The sequence below is a fragment of the Anabrus simplex genome, chromosome X (genome assembly GCF_040414725.1).
Source record: "Anabrus simplex isolate iqAnaSimp1 chromosome X, ASM4041472v1, whole genome shotgun sequence".
Lineage (NCBI taxonomy): Eukaryota > Metazoa > Arthropoda > Insecta > Orthoptera > Tettigoniidae > Anabrus > Anabrus simplex.
The window spans coordinates 81301654-81309704 of NC_090279.1; positions in this window are offsets into that span (position 1 = coordinate 81301654).

Sequence of the window (8051 nt, forward strand, 5' to 3'; positions counted from 1 at the left end):
CAACTCGCTGATGTATCCGAAATGTCTCCTTCGCTAATTCCACCTCCTCATATGTTTGGATAGGCACTGAACAGCTGTTACTTCATTTTAAAGCACTGGCACGGGCTGATATACACTTCGCTGTTCAAGTCCGTCAAAATGTGCGGCGCAATGCAACACGCCTTGTTCCTAAGATTCCTGTAGATTGTGGAACATCTGTTTGAACACTGGTTGCTGCAGACAGTCTTCTCTCGTAATTCATGTGCATTCCTAGATAGAGTCGTCTGACCGGTAAACAAATTATTTCGGCACGTCCGATATGTATGTATCTACAGTTGTGAGATCCGGAGTACCGAACAAAGGACCATTGTGAGGTAACACATGCTGTACCAAGGCACATTGACACGTGACTCCCTGGACACCTTTCATGTTACAATGAGAAATTTGATGTTCATAGCTTGTGTGTAATTCCAGCATTGTTTGTTTCTTTCTACTCAAAATGTATTTGTTAGTTCTTTTACGTCTGAAGTTGTCTACCAAGTGATTGAGACTGATCCACACGTTCATCTTATAGGGTTTTTTACACAAGTCTGCGTACTTGTGAATGTAACAGTTATTGCGAGAGAAGCAATTATCTCTGTAACACGTGACCTAGCTGTGTATCGGCCATCACTTCCTGCAGCTTGTCACACTCTCTCTTCTCCGTATACTTGGAAGGAGTGATAAGGTAAGTCTGTAAGGCTTCGTGGCCTCATTAAATTTCATACCTTTAATGTTTACCTCCTTAGAAACTGAGTCTAACCATCGTCGTCTTAGTCTGCTACTTCACATACCCTCTATGGCTGAGTCCATTATTCCCCTCGATAACACATCATCCTCCATTCGCCTTACAGGATCCCAAAAATAGTCAGGTTTACACATTTATCGACTGAGTTCATTCATAACTTGGCCTTTATCTCCCTTCATTCTGAATAATCTCCTGCCATTGTCTCCACCTGTTTGAACCAGCAATCATTCTCGCTTATTTCATGTCTGTTACTTAAAACTCATGAATAAGATATCCCACTTCCAATAATTTTACTCCCTTGCAGCAATGTTCCTCTGAAAACAGACCGATGTAGAGATACTGTCTCACAACTGCGAGCTACTTGCAGTAACTTTTCACAAGCAGGGCCGTGACTCACAGTTTTCTCGAGATGTCCACTCCTATTCTGTAGCAACTGGTATCCAGAGTCTCAGTTCCCTTTACCAGGTCATTCAGCTGTTGTTCCTGATTCACAAACTGACTACAGTAACCTACACCACGAACTATTAATATAAATTTTATACCATGATAACAGGTTTAAGACTTAGTAGGATAACTGCAAGGACTCTGTAGAAAGTAGGCCTATTTTTCACAAGCCCACAATTCAGTAAAAGTGGTTGTTAACATACTGAGTATCCGTTCCCATTAAAAATATTAAAATCGTATGATCATCATGCCAATATTTATATTAAATTTTTGTGTATTCTCAGTGTAAATTCAGTTTGGTCAAAAGGTTGTTTGAGGAGAAATATTCTCTTCTCTTGCATGTATACTTTATTTTATTGATAAACAAATTCTTGAGTGCCTGTAGATAATTGTCGATGCTCGTTCTAAAGGTTTATTTATTTATTTATTTAATCGTATGGTGATTATAACTACAAATTTATAAGTCCAGGTCCAAGTGTTTCAGCCACTCTACAGCACTTTCTGAAAGATGAAACAGGTCGCTGGGGCTTCCGGAGTAGGCATGAAGAGGGCAGTACGGGATGACATCGTCCATGGTCTGGTCCTCTTCATTGCATTCACATATTGGAGAAACCATCCAACCCCACTTATGGCGTAAGAAATTGCAGCGTCCATGCCCAGTCCTCAGTCTGTTGAGGCGACACCATAGTTTTCTTGGGAGGTCGAATCCCTTCATTTTCAGGGTTAGATTTAGGTAATGAGCATTTGTTCCAGATGTTGAAATTGACCACTCATCCCGCCAGCTCTTGTTTAGATTAAAATTATCCCTCAAGAGTCGGACAGCGAGTATACTTTCTGGTCTCCTAGATCGAAGTCGTCTTGGCGATGGGTAACAAAATTCCTGGTGAACTGGTAATGAGGGAGATGACCAGATCTTCTTTCCTTCACTCAGCAGAGCTTCCTTTCTCCTCAGGTGAAGTGGGGGATATGACTAAGTACGGGTAACCAGTGGCGAGGTGTTGACTTTACACTACCAGTTATGTCCGCCTCCGTAGCGTAACGGTTAGTGTTATTAGCTGCCGTCCTCGGGGGCCCGGGTTCGATTCCCGGTACTGCCAGAAATTTAAGAATGGCAGGAGGGCTGGTATGTTGTTGAAATAGTACATGCAGCTCACCTCCAATGGGGGTGTGCCTGAAAAGAGCTGCACCACCTCGGGATGAGGACACGAGTTTACTTTACTACCAGTTATGCAGAGCATGGTATCATTCAGCTTAGTATCCACTTTATGCGCATGTGCACTTTCCAGCCATACTGAGGCACAGTATTCCGCTGAAGAGTAGACAAGACTGATACCCGTTAATCGTAAGCAGTCAGCTCAGGCTCCCCAGGAACTGCCACAAAGCTTGTGTAGGATGTTATTCCTTGTAGCGATTTTGTGAGAGAGCTTGGTGAGACGTTCTTTGTAGCTCAGAGTTCTGTCCAGTGTGACTCCTAGATATTTCGGGAACGGGTTGTACTTTAGTTTCTCACCAAGGAATAAGACAGATGGCTCATAGTTTGCGAGTCGGTTGCTGAGATGAAAACATGAAACCTCGGTCTCAGAAGCACTTGGGATCAAACGCCAAGACTTGAAGAAAGTTGCCGTTTTGACCAAGTCTGTTGAAGGAATGCCTTCTCCATCCTCAAAATTCCTGCTTTGAGCTGCCAATGCAATGTCGTCTGCATAGATGAACTTAGTAGATGTGGTTGGTAGTAAGTCAAGGATGTATAGGTTGAAGAGAACTGTGGCCAATACTGATCCCTGTGGCAGACCGTTATTTAATTTTCTTTTCCGGCTTTTAGAATCACCTGGGAATACTACAAACTCTCTCTCACAGAGCATGTTGGAAATTAGGTTTGCAATTTCGAAGCAGGAAATCACTCCCAGCACTTTAAGAATTAGTCCATGTCGCCAGACAGTATCATATGCACTTGTCCGATCAATAAAGACAGCTGTTGATTTTAACTTATTTTGGAAGCGTGCCTCAATGTGAGTGGTAAGAGACAAAACTTGATCAGTGCAGCTACGATTTCCTCTGAAACCAGTTTTGCTCTGGAGGAATTACAGCGTCAATGAGTGGTGCTATCCTAGTGAGGAGGACTCGCTCCAAGAGCTTATAAGTGTAACTGAGAAGTAATATGGGGCGGTAGTTTTCAGGTCTCTGCTCCGGCTTTCCAGGTTTAAGAAGGGCGATCACCTTTGACCGTTTGAACTGCTTGGGCAGGTTATTAGTCTGAAGGATGTAAGTAAAAGGAGAAGTGATCCATTTTATGCTAAGTGGATCCGTATTTCGAAGGAATTCGTTGAAGATATTATCAGGGCCAGCAGCCTTACCGGTTTTCAGCATTTTTATAGCAGCTTCGACTTCCTGAATAGAGAATGGTCTAGACAGTTCCTCATTCTTCTTTGTTCCATGTTTGAGCTCGGTGAGCTTACGTCTCACAGTTTTCGTATGGCATTTATCTCTCTTGGCTCGGGTGACTTCAACTATTCTATTTGCAATGGCATCTGGGCTCAAGTTAGTGCGCTGCTTTTTAGAATAATGTTTTCCAGTAAGTCGATTTAAGACACTCCAAGCTTTTCTGCTCGATTTTGCAAAGTCCATATCCTTCACTGTTGCTTCCCACTATTCTCTCCTGTCCTTGTCTAATGACCGTAGAAGCTGTGAACCTATTTCATGGCTGCCTGTTGTTAAAAGCGTCAGAATAATGGAGAATGTTTCATCAAAGTTAATAGAGCACTGTCAATGATAATGATTCCGCCTGTAAGCAAAGTATTAATGTATGGCTAAGGTTGTGTGTAATCTGTTCATGGGTATCAGACTCAATTTAGAATTAGTTTAGCAACATCAGACGATTGTTATCCAAACGCGATTTTTGTTTTATCAAAAAAAATTAGGTCCACAACATGTGAATGTTTATGTGTAGTGTACCATGATTGTGAATTTTTATACTACCGTACCGTATATCTAGATTATTCCAAATTCAGTACAATACAACATGCCCGTTCTTCTAAGTAACCTTGACATGAATGTATAACCCCCTCCAGAGGTTGAATAAGGTTTTGAATAGGAGGAAAAAACAAAGACTTATACTTTGCACAGTTCAGCACTGACAATACAGATCATGAAGTTTATACACTTTAGTCCAGATTATTTTCAGACGTTTACAGAAGAGACTGAAATAATGTAGTTTACATCAACTTTGTATTTACCTTGATAGTTTAGTAATAGAGAAGGGACCTTCCGCATTTGTACACAATGAAAGTGACGTTCTTGTATTTGCCTGGGATGTTTCGCAATGCAGTGAAACTACGGTAATCGTTGTCTCAGTAACTGAGTGGAAGAACTGAGAACAATAGTTCGAAGATTTATTTGGCACCAATCCCAGGTTAATGGGTCGAATAGTTCATGAGAAACAGGGCGTATACTTTGGCGTGTTTCGTCGTCCGTTACTTTGCTGCGCACCATGCACTCCCATTTCTTTGGTTAATACGCCCATTCTCGCTTCGCTCAGTTTAGTCTGGTGTAGTGCTTTTATCGTCTGATTTATTAAACCTGTATTACTTCCCTTTCATTGAAACTGCACCGTGCCATCCTTCTGCTCCGCGCCATGTTATTTCAAATTGACAGCGGGTCAATTAATTATGATAATCTGCTCATATTGGCCGTATTGACTTTGTAATTGATTGGGTGGTTTATCTCAGTATCCTTTTTCTCAACTAATAAGGATTCATAGCAGATTTCAAGGCACTGAAAGAATTACGGTATATGAATTCACCAGATGATGTCAACATTCATATCAGTGAAGAGATTGCGATTTCTACTATCAATCTACATGAGGAAACACCCCGTAATGAAGACGACATCTGCTAGAATGCAGCAGAAATTTAAGCCTTCGTGCTCTCAAGCGGATAGCGATCAGACTATTTCAAACACTTCAGAGAGAAAGGCGGAAACACTGATTGGGGATGTTTCGTACATACAAGGAAGGTAGAGATCTTTACCGTCAAAGGTATACCACTTCCATCTCTACAACATTTATTACTTTAAGAGCAACAACAAAATGATGTTGGTCGTGCAGGTGTCTATACCACGTACGGAGGTCGGCAGCGGAGTCGTATATGATATATGGATGCCGGCGTTGTGGGACTGTTGTCAGTTGTCTCAATGAAGGAGATTAAGATACAGTAATTAAGGCAAAAGTCTGCAGGAAGTATGACTTACCCTTTGTTCTAATTCATGTAATGAACTGATTACAGTTTTCACTTAATTTACAGTAACTATTAAATATCACCTTTCTTGAAGTATCACAAATGTAATTAAAGTAAGGAAATAGGTATAAATAAATTTACAGTAAATCTTTGTGACGTACATGGTCAGTTTTTAGAACTCAACTCAATAAACTCGTATAAAATATAAAATAATTCATTATGTTAATTAACTTACTCTTGTCACCCTCTCGTCTGTAAATTCACTGCCACAACCAAGACAAATTACGAAATTATGTAATGCTTATGTTACATATATCATTCAAATATTCTCCTTGTCCATATCGTACTAATGTTATGTATTATTTACTTGTAATCATAGTTAGTATTTGAAGGGTACATGTACGCGTATTAAAAAAAAAATCTAAAACATTACTCTTCTACTATCTCCCAGTCTTTCCTGAATCCAACCTTATACAATAAGTACAGGTTATTAATATTTTAGGAACTTTTACAGCCCTAATCTTAAATATCTGCAGAACTCTGCCACGCCCCTTTACATGTCAAATGTATTTAAACTTCATAATATTTCCTGAACAAGTCATTTTGGGGCATTAAAGGTAATTTCTATGTAAAAATAGTAAATTTAACTTTCAAAATTTGGCTCTCCTGCACGATGTGCATCTTTCTCCACATCAGTAATAAATAAACTATAGTGTTGATCACAACAGTTTTTCTTAAGATATAAGTAGGAAATATTTCCATAGATATGCCGAGGACGAGGAAATTTGGTGCTGGCAGGCGCAAGTTCTACGGAAATAGACCTACATCTAAGGAGCAAGAAACACAAATCAATACCAGTAATGGTTCTGGTGAGAGTGAGGTTATGGTGCAATCAAATGCTTCAAAAAATAAAGTGAAATATTTGGACGATTCATACAGCAGTAACTTTAGTGAAGAAAAGATTCCAAATATAAATCCTGGGTCTGTGACAATTGAACTGAGTGTTGTGTGCAGTTTACTGAACAAATGTTTAAAGTGTAAATATTGTGAATGTGAAAGTAGTATTGAACTGCTTGAATATGTAAATAGTAGAAAGAGTTTAGTCTCAAAACTTATCATTATGTGCAGTGTCTGTGGTCATGGTCTCAGGGGTAAATAACAAGAGGCTTTATAATATGAACACAAGACTAGACTGTGGCATGTGGTGTATGGGCAAAGGGTATAAAGCAACACAAACTTTCTGTGCCATTATGGATCTTCCTCTACCTCCTCACTGCTATTGACAGAATAGTTGCCGAGGCAGAGAGAATGTTCAAGGTGACTTCCAAGGAGGCAAGAACCAGAAAAAGGAATATAAGGATTAAGAAAGAGGATGAAGAACTTCTGAACCAAGATGAGTATGGGGCTGGAATGCATTAAACACATCAAGTTACGCCACAACTTTCATTAAAAGCAAAGTTAAACTTTAAGTCCAATTTCCCGAAAGTTTAGTTTTCTGACATATTTAGTTTAATAGACCAAAAACTACTCAAGCTAGAAGGCTGAAACTTCGTACATAGAATCAATACGATAATTGAAGGAAAGTAGACTACAATCATGGACCTATCATAAAAAGTTAGGAATTGACTTCAGCTAAACCCAACAAAAAATTGCTGTATTTTTATGTACCAAGTTTTAATTAATGCTGCTAATTCATTTCTTTCTGTATGTTCTCCGTAGTAGTCTACTTTATGCACACACACATTCTCTGTATACAGTTAAAATGGTGGATTTTATTGATACGTTTCGAAGATAAAGGTACCTAAAAACTGTCTACACTCCCAAAAAGTAAATTACATACAAAGGATAAAGTAGGCTATTTATTAAAATACTTGACTAAGTAATTTTTCTTTGTTGTTTTATGGTTCTAAAAGGTTAATTCCACTTGTACGGCGAATTTCGGGTGTATATGAAGCAAACTACTGGTGATATCTTGTGTGTGATTTGTAGTTAAAATTACGGTCCTTCACAGACATGTACCCTTAAGTTCAGTTTTATGTGCAAACATGACTGGTACCAGTGTGCATCCTTCATAATGATAATTGTAGAGATTTTAGTAAGAAATTAGGCTTGTTGTGAAGTGAATTGAGTCTCCCCAATACCTGGAAATTGTTGCCATATACAAGACAGCTTACATGGGAAAACAGAGGGAGCACATTGGATCACAGATATCCATGAGCAATTGTCTCTACATGCCTCAAATTCTCCCGTAGAAATAACATGATTTCATTGGTACAAATTGAAGCTTACAATGCTCAGCCTATCCCTGGCATGAAGTAGCCGGTCTGAGTGCAATCGCTGTTGCTGTATGAAGATTAACAGCAACACTGAGAAGCATAATAATTAGCAAAATGGAGTTGAGATCCGGGCTATGGGAGCTTCCCACTCAAGACATGTAGAGAATTGTAAAAACGCCCGTAAATGTTCGTTAGATAAATTGCCGATGTCTCCTTCGCTTATTCCGTTTCCTCATATGTTTGCGTAGGCAGTGCGCAATGTGTTAATTTTGAAGCACTGGCACGAACTCGTATGCACTTTGCTGTGCAAGTCTGTCAAAAGTGTGGCCTAAT